The 15,553-nt window shown below is 34.5% G+C and overlaps 1 long non-coding RNA gene across 1 annotated transcript; it reads left to right on the top strand.

The window, feature by feature from the left end:
• Positions 1 to 7,045: 7,045 nt before the first annotated feature.
• On the top strand, positions 7,046 to 13,286 carry LOC140848223 (uncharacterized). The gene is made up of 3 exons (XR_012128785.1): positions 7,046 to 7,208; positions 11,392 to 11,554; positions 13,214 to 13,286. It is a non-coding gene; the product is annotated as an uncharacterized lncRNA (long non-coding RNA).
• The last annotated feature ends 2,267 nt before the right edge of the window (positions 13,287 to 15,553 follow it).

Here is a 15,553-nt window from a genome sequence, read left to right as displayed (position 1 = left end):
AACTGTTAGTCCGTCCATTCTTGGGTTCTGTGAGTCTGCTGCTGTTTCGCTCCTTCAATTTTTTCTTTGTTCTTATACTCCACAGATGAGTGAAATCATTTGATACTTGTCTTTCTCCACCTGGCTTATTTCACTGAGCATAATACCTTGTAGCTTCATCCATGTTGTTGCAAATGGTAGGATTTGTTTTCTTCCTTTGGCTGAATAATATTCCATTGTGTGTATGTACCATATCTTCTTCATCCATTCATCTACTGATGGACACTTAGGTTGCTTCCATTTCTTGGCTATTGTAAATAGTGCTGTGATAAACATAGGGGAGCATATGTCTTTTTCCAACTGGGCTGCTGCATTCTTAGGGTAAATTCCTAGGAGTGGAATTCCTAGGTCAAATGGTATTTCTGTTTTGAGTTTTTTGAGGAATCTCATACTGCTTTTCACAATGGTTGAACTAATTAACACTCCCACCAGCAGTATTTTGTTGTTGTTTGTCTTTTGGATGGTGGTGATCCTTATGGTGTGAGGTGATATCTCATTGTGGTTTTAATTTACATTTCTCTGATGACTAGCAATGTGGAGCATCTTTTCATGGGTCTGTAGGCCATCTGAATTTCTTCTTTGGAGAACTGTCTGTTCAGTTCATAGAGTTAATATTCTTTATCAATGCAATAATGTCATTAACTAAAGCAATGTCTTGATAGGCATCAAATAACATTATGTGGAAAAGAAGTTTAAATCTAGAGTTAATAAATGCTTTAATTTCCCATCCTGAAGGATCTATGACATATGTAAAGAAAATTGGAAAGAAAAGGGAAGCAATAAAGGCAAATTGTTCCAATTACTGAGTTTTGCTTAGAATGTGAAGGGAATATGGAGCTAAATTTGTTGTGATTTGAGATGGCCCAAACATTGAAATGATACATATATGATGATTTAAACTGACAATCATTCCTCATTCTTCTAATTATTCTACTATTTGATTCTTTTTTAAATCTAACTTGATTTATAAGCTTTTTCATAAGTTTTCTCTACATAATTTTTTATTCTATTTTTCCAAATCTCAAAGAAAATATCCAATCTTAGGAAAGGATATAGCCTTTCACAAGCTAGTGGAATATTTGAATCAACATATCAGGTAAAAAGCATGTTATTATTTGTATTGTAAGTAATAATAATTTTAAATTATTTGTCTTTGCTTCACACTCTATTACTTATCATAAACAAAGGTATTATAAGTTCTTTAATGGCCTAGAAACTCTGAATTTAGAAACATGTAGTTTTGAGTACATTCCTTGTTTTCTGTAAAATAGATATCATGGAGTTAAAGGAGATTTTAAGAGATTAGAATAAAGAATGAGACAAAATCCTTTATTATGAAATAAACATTTTATTATGAAGAGAATCAATATGCTTTTTTCTAAGTCAATTTCAACATGCCTGCTCTGCACATCCACATCCTGCTAGGCATCATGGTCCCAGCTAGAGTCCTGGCATTTTTCTACATGGGTAAATTTGAGTTTTAGACCTGAATTTTCTCAAATGGAATACTAAAACGTTGACAAGAAGCCCTCTAAGGTTATTTCATCTTATGTCATATTAAGATTCTCTATTATTTTTTAGAAAAAAACACTTTAAAATTTGAACCTGAATGCCTTTGGTATTTGATTTGTACTTTACATATGTTTATAAATAATATCTCATCTACATTCACACAATGTGCAATTGACATGCCATGTCAACTATTTCTTTATAATTCATTGATTAAACTTTATTATGTGTGTGCCAGTCAGATTTAAATAGATATAATGTCTGTATGTTTTCTGTGTTGAATTACTCGAGATGTTTTGTGCACAAGCCAGTAGTGATGATCTGAGAAATGAAGTGCTTCCCTGTGGCCTTTCCAGAGTGAAGATAATGTGAGTCTGTACCTGCTATGAATATCCTTACTGTATTTCTGTTGCTATAGTGTATTTTCTTTTTGGTAAAAAATAGAATCATAAATATTGCCATTTTGGGGCCTGTGAATCTTTTTTATCAACTGAGCACTGTTTAGCTACCAACATTATCTCCATTCCCCAACTATCTTGAGTTTGCTAATTACTTAAGTATATAATGTCCAAAACCAGTTTTGTCAATCCATCTTTACACTTTTTAAATCTCTAAAATCTTTCTTTTTCTAAGTATGTTGGTCAGCACTTTCAGAAAAATGTTAAACTGTACACATATTTTATTTTTATTCCCAATTTACTGAGAATATGTCCAGTGTCTCCATAGTATTTTTTTTTTTTTGCTGATATTTTAAAGGGTTTTTGAATATTGTTTGAGATTGATTTATATATGTTTTCTGATTTGGCAAACTTTTTTTAAAATAATAAGTAAGAGACTTTCTCTTCCTCTTTTAAATATATTCTGAACATTTTTACATGATATTTTACTTATCTGTATTTTCAAGGTTTGGTTTTGGTAGAACAACTTTATGGTTTTATCAGATTCAGTATTTCTAAGGGAATAGTGTTTATGGAAATATTCTATATTTCTTCTATAATAATATTTTTATTTTCTTTATAATTTATATTTGCTTTAGGGGAATTACATTTTTATAACATATCCAGTGAATCTATTTTTTCTTTTTTCATATTAACTTCATGAGTGTGGGTAATATTGTAATATTTCCAGAATCTCTTTCCTGGCCAAAGTTCATTTCCATATCAATAGGTGTTTCCAAGGGGTGGAGAGGAGGAGTCCATCTCCATATCAACAGGTAATTACAAGGGGAAGTGAGGGCTTATCTGGACCCTTTTCTGTGGCCGGTTGTGAGAGACACTGGGCAAGCAGAAGTGGATGACTGTCATCAATAAATAAATTTCTCCCACTTTATTTCTCCCTTTGACTGATTTGGTTTCAAAAGTATTTTGCCCAGGCTGGGTACAGATTTATCCCCCAGAGTTACAATGAGGAACTGGACGTGTGCAAAATTTAATTTGTGTAATTTCTTCGGTAACTGATTATTTTTCCCTTAATATTTCCTATTTTATGTATTTGTGTTTTCTTCCTTTTTCTTAAGTAAATTAGTTTTCCAGCCCATTGGTGTCCTGTTTTTTTTCTTTATTATTAATTCTATTTCTTAATTATAATTAAAATTTTATTTCTTCTTTCTATTGTAATATTTTCAAATCACCATTCAAAAGAAATAGAAATTTATTATAGAAAAGAGAAATATATAATATCTGGATATTAAATAGCAAATAGAAAATCACACTTAACTAAGGAAAAGGAAACATCACAGAAAGACAAATTACTGAGTAGCTTGAAATTTCTCATAAAATACTAGACAGCAAGACATATTGAATGTATTATGGATACAGTGTCTAGAGAAAAATTCAGACTTCATTGTCTATATCATTAAGTCATATAGTTTAAACATAATGTTATTAAGATTTGAACCCTAAATATTTTAAGAAATACAGTAAAATATGCCTAAGAATTACAGATAATTTCCAGATTAGTAATTTAAGAGAAATTAGCAAACAGTGGAACTAAATAAATTCACAAGCTATATCAAAATATTAGTGAAGCAAAGAAGCAACTAGCCAAAATAAAATTTTAAAAATCAGATAAACCAGTTAAAAAAAACCCTAAAGATCAACTATAAAAAGACAATTCTCATGAATACCAATGAATATGAAGTCTTGATAAATTTCATTAGCAATCAAATACATGCTAAAAGTCACAAATTATCACTTTCTTCCTCTCAGATTTTCAAACAATAACAAAAAAGATATTTCAAGCTGTTTGATCCTATGATATTAGTAAACGATATCACAGATAATGTGGTGGGAGAGTTAAATGGGAATTATGTTTCTGTTTTTAGTTTATTAATCTTTTAAGCAGGCAGACATGTATTTTTTAATACACCATTCTTCATTACATTGGAGACAAAGCAGTATTATTTTATTATAGTCACAGTAATATGTTACCTCTTTGATATTTCACATTCCTGAATGTCTATAGAGTGAAATCAGCAGCCCTGGTCAGCAGTGTGAAGTCGGAGACGCCGTGTCGTTGATGTGTTTTCCTACCTTGGGGAACATTGCTACTCTGTGGGGTCACTGGCTGACAAAGTTCCACTAAGGATCACGCCATTTCACTTGAGGAAATTTGCTGCCCTCCTCTCTGTTTAGATCCGAGATAACCCTTTTCCCCTCGTTTCAGCCAGCACTAGCTGATTTCTGAGATTCAGACACCTGAAGCGTGAGGGAGAATGGAAGGTTAATTCAGCAATTCTGTAAATAGTCCCATACCAGAAGTGTTTGCCAAATAACAAAGCTGCTTCTTTCCCTGGGGATAAAGAAATGAAGACATTTTTTAGAAGCACAAAGTGCAATCTGAGGGCATGGTGTTGGCATCTAGTCAAGCATGAGCTCCACAAAGACAGAGAGGCTGGGCCTGCCTATGGCTTTCTTTATGGCTTTAGTTCTCTGTATTAAATTGTATCACTCTATCACCTCAAGAATCTTAAAAGTGTCCCTCTCTTTTAGTCCTGTAGTCCCTTTTATGGATAGAAATCTAAGGAAACAGATGACAATCATCATCCTATAACTAAGAGTAAATTTGAATATGCCTTCCACATTAGTTTCTTCAGGGTGAAAGAAAAAAGTTGACACATCATAAGCTGAAATGGCTCCTGGAGCATCTCTGAAATCCAAAAGAAACATAATGGGGTCTCAGCAAGGGTGAAATTTCAGGGTTGGGGAGAGTGCTTGGTAGAGGATGAGGTGGGCCATCTGAAATCCAGACAGAAGCAGCTGTGCTGATGGAGCCCAGCAGATTGAAGTCTACAACACCTTCTAATGGAAGCCTCAGGAAATAGGCAATTCCTCAAGAAATCAAACATTTTCCTGGAGGAGAGAGAAGGTTGGTGGCTACAGGCTCATTCCAGGCTCTGGTCTCATTCATCAGAGTAGCCAAGATGCTCTGGAGCCTTTATGCTACAGTGGTGGTGCTGGAACCATCAGGATATAGAACCACCCATATACTGCTGAGTGCCTAAAACTCTCAGGGAGGCAGCAAGTGCGGCATCATGCTGTGAATGTGACAGCAGACATTGGAATATTGGTTAGAAGATTCTTCAGAGTTCTTTCAAAAATTTCCATCTTAGGGGCCAAGAAATGTTACTGTAATAAAAAAAGGTGTATATTCTGCTACAGCTAACCAAAGAGAAATTAGTCTATCATTTGACCTTTTTAAAAGGGTCTGGAAATTATTAAAATTGTGTAAGATGAACTCACATGAGTATAAAATACAATGGCATAAAATATGGTTTAAATACATTTAAATATCCACTTAATCTGAAGAAGTCACATAATATTTTGAGAGGGACTGATTTCTATCCACTGTAACTTGGGAATACTGGTAATTTCAAAAAAACATTCCAGTTTGACATTTGAAATCAACATCACTAAACTATTTCTTTAGCTGTTTGAAGACTCTTTGCTTTCCAGCTAATGGCAAATCTTAAGTGAATATTGGAAGAGCTGATACGAATTGCTTGTGTTTTAATATATGAAAAGCCAATATTAGTGTCTCTCTGAGGACTTTTACAGAAATGTCCCTTGCCAGTCTTGTGCTCTCATTCTCAATGGTCAAGGGACAGAAGAAGTGAGGTAGGTGAAAGAGAATTGCTGTCATTCCCCACGTCCATATTCTATAAATCTTTTATTCCAGTTCTTTATAGAATGGGAATAAAATATCTTTTCTTGTAGCATGGATCATGCTTATTACATATATTTCATAATGTAAAAGACAGAAGGCCCTGTGTTGGTTTTTGGTGCTCTGATTACTCACTAAAGCAGTCTTCACCCATCCCAGTGGTTTAGAGGACTGGAGGCTTTATGCCCAGGGGCATGCAATTCTGTCAGATTTGGGAGAGAGAGGTTGTTCTTTTTGTTTGTAAGGTGGAAGAGGGCTGAGGTGAAGGGGAAGGTGGGAAGAGGGAACAAAATCTTAGGAGAAAGTCCATTTACAAGCAGATCTGGAAATTCATTCCTCTGAAACAGATGATACTCAGAGTCTCTCGGAAAGTAGCCCAGTTTAAGCATACCTGTCAGAGGGGCTCAGAAGTTTGTAAAATTTCATAAAACTGAATTCATGTACTGATAATATGAATTGAAAATATTTTAGGACCCAATGACAACTCTTTAGTTACTGAGCCTGTGACTGTGTTAGGAAGGAAGGAACTCGGCTCGGTGTCGCAGGGAAGTCAGATACAGTGAGATGAGAGACCAAAGTCAAGAAAGCAAAGTCAGTTTTAATACACTCTGCACAGAGTAGCAGAGCAGGCCTGCCTCAGGTGAGACAGGCAGGCTTGGCTGCTCATTCTGAGGCTGCTTTTGTGTGGTTTAGGCAGGGCAGAGAGGTCATTTATTGACAGCGGTCAGCTCTCTAGGCTTGTTCTGATTGGTGAAATGGGGACGGGCTGTGCTGTGCCTGTGCTTCTGATGTTTGTTATCTGGGGGGACCCTGGACATTTCCTGAGTCACCCCTGGACCCTGTGGCTTCATCTGATTAACTCTCTGAGTCATTTCTGCCTTTCTGTCTTTATTTGATCAGCTCCCTGAGTCATCTTGGGGGGATCCTTTCTCCTTTTCATCCTGCTAATTTCTGTTTTCCTGCCTAACAACTGCAGAAGGGAAAGAAGGAAAATCTGTTGCTTAACAATGAAAATTTACTGTGAAACTGAAACCCGAGACACTGAGGTGATTTGGGGGCACAAAAGTTAGAGATACGATCAAATGTAGCCCAAGAACTGTGGACCCAGCTGGAAGAAATAAACAGAGTTCCAATCTGTCTGGGGAACCCTGTGCAGCAGTGGTTTTTGACACAGATGCACATTCATATCAGAGCCGTCTGGGCGGCTCGGAGAACTGCCAGCGCCTGGGACTCACCCAAGGCCGATTCAGTCAGAATCTTCGTGGCCAGGATCTAGGAATTTAAATATTTGAGAATTTCCTCAGAGATTCTAATGTGCAGGATAGATTGAGAAACATTGTTTTACATTATTCTGATCTAGGAGAATTGTGTAGTTGATGAAATAGAAAAAGGAGAGACTGCTGGTAATTTAGAGGAAATACATGGAAACTCCTAAGAGTATAATACGCTTTATCATGGATAAGAGTGACTTTTTCCTCACTCCCCTGAAGACTTGAGAGGTAAATTATTAAAAATTAAACTTATTTTTCAAGTCATGCTTCCAGAGCCCAGATGGACTGGAGGGTAAGGCAGGAGTCATTGTGCAACATCAAAAATTTAGGTGATTTTTGTGAAAATGGGTTTATGGAAAAATTAATTATAATAACAGAATATGTGATATGAGAATGGTTGCATTAAATTGTCTCCATGATGGGGTATAATGCAGTTACTGAAATATCTTCATATGGTATTCAATGTACTTCCTAAACGTGGATAACTTTAGGCACTAGATAAATGCTATATATAAATATATTTGTGTATATCTGTGTGCATGAACATATGTATGTATATATATAATATGCATGTATATTGTTCAAAATATTAACTAAAGCTATTCATGCCTTGTTATTTTACTTTCTCACTGTATTTTTTCATTTGCTTTCTCAGGAGGGCAACATGAATATATTATGTTTAATATCTAAATGTTGAACATTTTTCAAAGACTATATAGAAGTGACATTAGTCACATTCTGGTGACTCATTAAGTGATATAAGCTTGGATATAAGTGATACATTTAAAAATAAATCTGCCAAGATCAAGGCTGCTTAATAAATGCCCACATGTATGCAGTTCTCTCACACATACCTCTGTTTCAAGGTGATAAGCCTTGAAAGCAGGATGTGCAGGTGGGTGCTGAATTATTTCAATAGGCATTAATCAAGTACACACTTGTAGCTCTTATGACTCAAATTTTGCTGGTTGTTTTCTAAGATTATAGTTAAGCTAAGCAAGTAGAATTTCTGAATAAAGTTCTCTATGGTACACCATATCATTTTTATTTAAATAATAACATTTAAACATTATTAATTTTTTTAAATTTAGCTAACAAATATCAGAAACATTTAAAGACTTATAAAATGTGAAAAAAACCTATAATCACAAACAGATAAAATAGTAACTATTATTATTTCTATATATTCCTTCAGAATTCCTCTGAGAAACATATTTTAATCAGTTTTATTGAAATTTAATTTATATTTTAAAAATTCACCAAATATATGTAAGATTTGATTCATTTTTAAAAATGTATATAGTCATATAAACACCACCACAATCAAGCTAAAGAACATGTACTTCATCAACATTCTGATTCTGATGAAATCAGATAGTATGATGGAATCAGGTTGTCTTTTGTATCTGCTTCCTTCATTTGGCATAATGCTTTTATGAATTGTTCATGTTGTATATGTCAGTAATTTGTTTATTTTTATGTCTAAGTAGTATTCCATGCTTTGGAAAGTCCACAGTTTATTTACTTATTCACCTGTTTATGTGCATGCTGTTTCCATTTATTTTGTCTAACATCTTACTACGATCCTTTCTTTGAACATGTTTCATTTCTCTTGATTAAATATCTAGGTCATTCGGTAAGTATATATTTGACTTCATATGGAATTGCTGAATTGTTTTTCAAAGCAGTTGTACCACTTTACATTCCTTCCAGCAAATGTGAGTTCTAGTTCCTCCACATCCTCAAGAAAAATTGATAGTTTCAGTCTTTTTTTGTTTTGCACCATTTTCTTGAGTGTGAAATGGTGCCTTACTGGGTTTTTAATTTGTGTTTTGCTAATGACTAATGATATCGATTTTTTTCAGGGGCTTACTGTCCATTCATATAGTCTTCAGATATATTGTGAGATAGCTCTTTCAATCATTTATTAATTTAAAAAATTGAGTTATTTGCCACTCCGTTGCAGAAGTTCCTTACTAGAAATAATTTTGTCAAATGTTTTTTCCCAGTCTATGACATGCCTTTTTATTTTCTTCACAGTGAGTTTTGAAAAGCAAACGTTTTAAATTTTAATGAAATTTCATTTAAAAATTATTGAATTACCAGTTTTTATTGTTCAATGGTTTGTTTTCTAAGAACTCTCTTCTTATCCTTGGTTAATAAGAGTTCTGCTATGCTTTCTTCCAGAAGTTCTGTAGTTTAGCTTTCAAATTTAGCTCTGTGATCTATTTAATGTGGATTATATAGGGAGAGGTAGGGATAGAATTTCATTTATTTTTTACATATAGATATTAAATCCTCTCCTAATTGAATGTCATCAGTACTTTTAATGAAAATCAACTGACCATATTGAAGCATTTCTATTTCAGAAATCATCATTCAAACCTAGTGATTTATATGGGCTGACTATACTAGAGAATCTTAAATAAGGTGTTTATATGGTATGCCAATACTACACAATCGCAATAAAGTAGCTTAGAATAAGTGGTAAAATCAAGTAGTACATGTCTTTAAACTTTGTCCTTTTTTTCAAATTATTGAAAAAATATTTCAGGTATTTCATATTTCCATACAAATTCTAGAAATGATAAAAAAAGGTGAAATTAAATTTTACTGTGATTGTTATTTAGAATATATAGGTAAAATTCGGGAGAACCGATATCTTAACACTGCTGATTCTTTTCTTTTATGAACATCTATGCATTGCCATTATTAAATCACCTGTAGTTTCTCTCAGTAATACTTTGTAGTTTAAAGTGTCCATGTCCTACACACATTTTTCTTACTTCCTAAGCATTTTATATGTTTGATGTTACAGTAATGGAATTTTTGAAAATTTGATTTACACATTCTCTTGCTATTATTTAGAAATAAAATTTTTTTTATACACCGACCTTATTTTGCTGAACTTACTTATTAGTTCAGAAAACTTGCTTCTAGATTTCTTAAATGAGTCCCTGGAAAACTGATTTATGCTCCACTTCATCCTGAAAAAACCAACAAGGACTATGTTAGTGTTATTTTATACTGGTTACTTGCACTTGGAGGAGAGTCTCATCAGCCAGTTTCTGTGACAATCCACTTGCTGAGGGTGACAGCAGTAGGGCAGGCTCCTGATGGCTCAGGGCAGGGACACCTGAATTCTCAAGGATTTTCCAAGTCAGTGATCAAACAACCATCATTCAAAATTAAATTATATGAATTTGTACTTTAAATAATTATTTTAAAATAAGTCTAATAAATACTAAAACTCATTATTATCGATGTCTAATTATTGTACTACATTTTACTATTACTTCTGCCCTTCAGGTTATTTAACTCTATTGTACCATAAAGTTTAGAAATTTCAAAATGGTTTGCTACTGCGTATCTCTTCCTAATTCTGCATTCAGTAACATTATATTAATAATTTAAAAACTGATGATGTTAGGAGTATTTATCCCACAGAAAATGTGAAATTCTACATATCAAGGCTTTCCTTGTTTTTGTTGATTTTCTAAATGTTAGAAAAACTGCTGCTAAAATACATTAAACTTAAAAGTTTGTTGCATATGTTGCCATTAAATTGTAAATATTACAAAAATTTTGAACATATTCCCACTTTCTGAAAGCCATTATTCAGTTTAGCAAAGAAGTCACATGTATTACAAATGAGTTATAGTTCTGGCATGTCTCTCCTTGTTTCATTTTTGTCCTACTTATTAATGCAAATAAAAATATCAACCAAGATCCAACATACATTTGGCAACTTCGCTCTTGCATCAGTTGCAAACGTAGTTGGCTAGAGACACAAAAGTTCAGCAAATTCAACAAACATGTTCTGCAAGAATTAAAGGTGATAAAGAATTTATAATGATGATTGAGGTGTTTTATTATTAATAAATTGTGTGCTATACATCCTTTATATGAGTAAAGTTAATAATAAATGTCTATTCCTATTGTATTTGTTTATTTATCAAGATATATTAGAGATGGTCATTAAACATTTATCATCACACCACCTAGGGTGAGGATAATAAACGGTGGGCCAGTGGTGGTGATTGGAAAGCTGATCATTACTGAAGAATAAGAATTGGGAGAAATGGTAACATTGATCATCAGATTCTTTAATGGGAATAGAATTCTTGTCTAGCTCTATGAGCCCATTTCTAATTTGTTCCTCCGACGGTTTTGCAGTGCTGCTAGCTTAAACTGTGCGGCCTTTGCGTTGTGTTTGGGGCCTGCACTCTAGAGCTTTCTCTCTCTCTGCAAGTTGAGTACTTATTACAACTTCCTCCAGGGCTGCATATATGGCAGCTAGAGGCCATTTTAGTTGGAGCTCACAATGATTAAAATGTTTTATTGTGAACAAAGGGGTGGGGGGGAGACAAAAAGTGCTCTGAAAAAAATATTTTTGTTTTTTTTCTTACAGGGAGGCATGATTTTATTGGCTTGAGAAAACTCCCCTTTTGAGATGGAGGATGTGCTCAGTAAGAATCTTGACGCCTCCAGTGGTGAAGACTTCACTATCCATGAGAATATAATGCTTACTAAGCCATAATGCTCATGACTCATTCTGGGAGCACTTTCACAAGGTCATGTTAAAATAATGACAGTCTCTTTTATTTTCATGTCTAGAATGTCATGAGGGGTCGCAAAATAACTCAGCATCTTTCAAAACTCTCCTTTTTTCCAACACGTTTCTATTCAGTACATTTAAACACTGAACTTGACTGCTGATAATCTTTACTCAAAACCTCACAAAAAACCCTTCTCCGTTAAACTCACCCCTTTCCCACCTGGATTCTATCAAACGAAAGAGAATACAGAGTAAAGGCTAAATGGAAAACTGGCCTAGGACTCCTGCCCATGTGAAAATCCTGGTTCTGTCACTTGGTAGTTTTGTGAATGATTTTGAGGTCTCCTTATCTTTAAGCCAGGATAATAATATCAGCATACAGCAAGCGTCCTTTGTAATGATTATTAAAAAGGGCTAAAACACAGTTAAACATAGAGTAAATACTTAAGAAGTATTAGGTGTTAAGTACCTTTTCTCTGTTCCTGCTGACTGGCGAACAAATTCTAGCAAGAAGATGAGAAGGGAAGCAAGAATTACAGAGGAAAGTAATATGGGAAACCTGTGTAAAATATTACTTTAATACCTTCCAAAATATAGAAGCCATGCAGAAAAAAAGAGTGGGTGAATTTCAATGAGGGAGTGTTCTAGAAAAGAGAGTCCCCTTTTCAGTGATATTTATGGTCTGAGTTATTCACTGTTGACTTGGAGTGACACATTGTTGTAAAACTTTTCACTAAAAGGAGCATGTCAAATATATCATTTTTGTTAAAATTTACTTCACTTTCCAAAGTAGTATATTGGATTAAAAGTAAGGAATGAAGAAGGTTTCACTCTTTTGCCTCAAGTGATGCATATGTAATATATATAACTCTCTACTCCCTCATTAAATACAGCCTAATCACCCACTGTGAAGGAATCTCCAACCCAATGATTATATAACTTCATTAAAGCACAAAATAATATTTTATGTGTCTGGGCACAAAGGTTAATATACATGTGTTGAAATTCAAGTGTTTTAAAGTCATGTACTAACACCTTGGGTAGGGGGACTTTTAGTTTCTGCTTCCAATTTGCACAAGTAATTGATGGCTCATTAAGAGCCCTGTAGGAATACTGCAAAACACACACACACGCAGGAGAAAAACATCTAATCTGACAGGGAGAAGAAAGTGTGTCAGTCATCTTGAGATCCTCCATTACAATCCAAATGAGAAGATAGAAAACACATTGACATTAGCATAAATAAAAAGAATCTCATAAATTATACTTGCTAATGACATTCGTAATTGTCCAAATTATAAACAGATGTCTTATTTTTTCTTATGTTCTGTCCAGAATTTTTATTCTGTTAAAATATATTTGCTTGAATGCCATTGCCAAATTGACTGGGGACATTTAACTGGATCATGATTTTATAATATTAAATAATATAATGAAAATTAATTTAAAAAATTATGTACATTTCCTTTCAGCTATTTAGTAAGTAAGCTTTACTCTTTTGGTAAGCTTGTTTCAACAAAGTTTAAGAATATGTTAAATTACAATTTTGAGACGTCTATTTTAAAAAGGAGTGATACATGTAGGTTGTTGTGACAATATCTGGAATTTAACTTGAAGAGTGTTAAGCCGGACCCTACACAATTACATGTGTGAACAAATTTCTTTGTACTTTCAGGGATTTTCAATTACCGGCAGGAGTGGCTCCAGATAAAGCATGTTATGACAACAGAATTTAAACTTTGGAAGGGCAAGAAGTATGTTAACATTCATTGAATGAAAAATAAATTGACATCATGTTTCCTGATACACACAGGTCTTTAAACTCTTTCTGCCATGACAAAATGGTAAAATTCAGAGACAGCAAGTGAAATATCTTTAAGATATGGAAAAAATAGGCTCTTTCTTATTCTTTGGTTATTTGAACATGAATATTCACATTTACATAGGACATTCCTCTGTGTTGTCCAGACATTTGCTGGATAAAGTATAAACAGAAGATAAAACTTGCAAGGCATTCTGTTGCTTGGCCCCTTCCCCCAGCCTTAGTACCTAATTCTTCCTTTCCACACACTCACAATTCAACCACACTACAGAAATTACACTGCCCAGTGACATCTTTGCCTGGGTTATTGTTACTGCTTTTTCTTGGGCTGCTTAAACTACCAGGACATCTACTGCCTAAGTTAACCGATACTTACTTTTCTTCTTCCCCTGATTTACTCCACACCATTATTCCAGACCCAGCTCAGGTATTGCAGCCTCCAGGAAGTAGTTTCATGGACTATGGCCTTCCTTTAAGAAGGTAAATTATTCTTAGTGCTTCTGCCTTCTGATTTATCACTTATCACTCCATACTGCAATTGTCTGTTTAGTCATCTATTTCTCCCATGAGATGGGAGTCTGTGAGGGGATAATGTTTTACATCTTTATATTCCCTCTAAGACCCATAACTGGGGGAATGATACACCACTTCCATCTTCTCCTCTCACTTTGACAATTTCATTTACTTTCATGACTTCAGCATCTATCTGTTCACTGAAAACTTTCCAATCTAAATCTCCCAGTTACATTTCTCTCTTGAACTGTAGACTTAAATAACAGTAGTAGACACTGGAAAACTCCATTAGGCTGTATCACAGGCCCTTCAAAATGAACAAGTCTAAAATGGAATTCATTTTTCTTCTTTAGATCCAAATTGAGTATTTCTTCGAAGTCTCTGTCTCAGTAAATATCACAACAATCTAGGTAGAAGAGCAAAATGATTAAATGGTTGGATGCTCAGGCAGCCAGGTGTTCAAGTTCTGCTATTTAAACTAATTGTGATCTTGTACAAGCTCTGTGCCTCACATCTCTTATCTGCAAAATAAGGATAACGACAACACCTGAGATGATTGTTGTGAATATGAAATTAGTTGATACATGTAAGCCCCATAGAATACTGCATAGCAAACAGTATGTGGTCAATAAATACTAACTATTATTTAAATTCATCTAGTTACTCAAGCTAAAATCCTGAGTCATCTCTCTGGTTACTCTTTCCTCCGCCCCACCTTCTACATGCATGTTATTAATATATTGTATATACAATGTGTATGTAATATGTGCATATATATTATGTAAAGTATGCATTTATAAACTTGTCAAAACTATTTCTGTCTCTTACATTTTGCCAGATATTACCATCTCAATTCCCACTGTCAGCATCCTACTTGAAAGCCACCATCATCTCTTGGTTATTTGAACATGAATATTCACATTTACATAGGACATTCCTCTGTGTTGTCCAGACATATGCTGGATGAAGTATAAACAGAAGTTATAACTTGCAAGGCATTCTATTGCTTGGCCCCTTCTCCCAGCCTTACTACCTAATTCTTCCTTTCCACACACTCACAATCAACCACACTACAGAAATTACACTGCCTAGTGACATCTTTGCCTGGGTTATTGTCACTGCTGTTTCTTAATAGCCTTTCAACTCACTCCTTGTCCCCAAACTACCCCACTCCAACCTCTTCACCACACTGCAGGCTGTGTGACATTAATATACACCTCAACATATGGCTAGACTGTTTACAATCTTTCTGTCTTCTCTTGAGGTTAATCATAAAATATTTACCTTGTCTCCTGAATTCCTCCAGGGTCACATTTGTGCACTTCACGCTTTCCTCTAGCTGTTGTCCCCAGCCCCACCTCCCTTTGCCCTGTTCTGTCAATATGAAATTTTATTCAGTTCCTCTAAAGCACCAAGCCATTGCTCATCTATCCAGCCTCCTGGCCTTCATCTGATGCTGTTCTTTCTTCCTAGAACATATTTCTCCATTCCTGAAAAATCTTCCCAGAGTACTGAGTTGTTCGACTTTCTACAGAAGCCCAGGACCCTCTTGGTTAGATCCAGCAGATAGAAAATCAGTAGGGGAGTAGCTAACTCAACAACACCATCATTCAATTGAATATAATTGATATCTATAGACTTTTATCCATCAGCAGCAGAACTTACATTTTCTCAAGCTCA

This window comes from Manis javanica, chromosome 3 (assembly GCF_040802235.1).
Source record: "Manis javanica isolate MJ-LG chromosome 3, MJ_LKY, whole genome shotgun sequence".
NCBI classification, from domain to species: domain Eukaryota; kingdom Metazoa; phylum Chordata; class Mammalia; order Pholidota; family Manidae; genus Manis; species Manis javanica.
The sequence above is the reverse complement of the archived record's forward strand: the minus strand, read 5'-3'. Positions and strand labels throughout refer to the sequence as shown.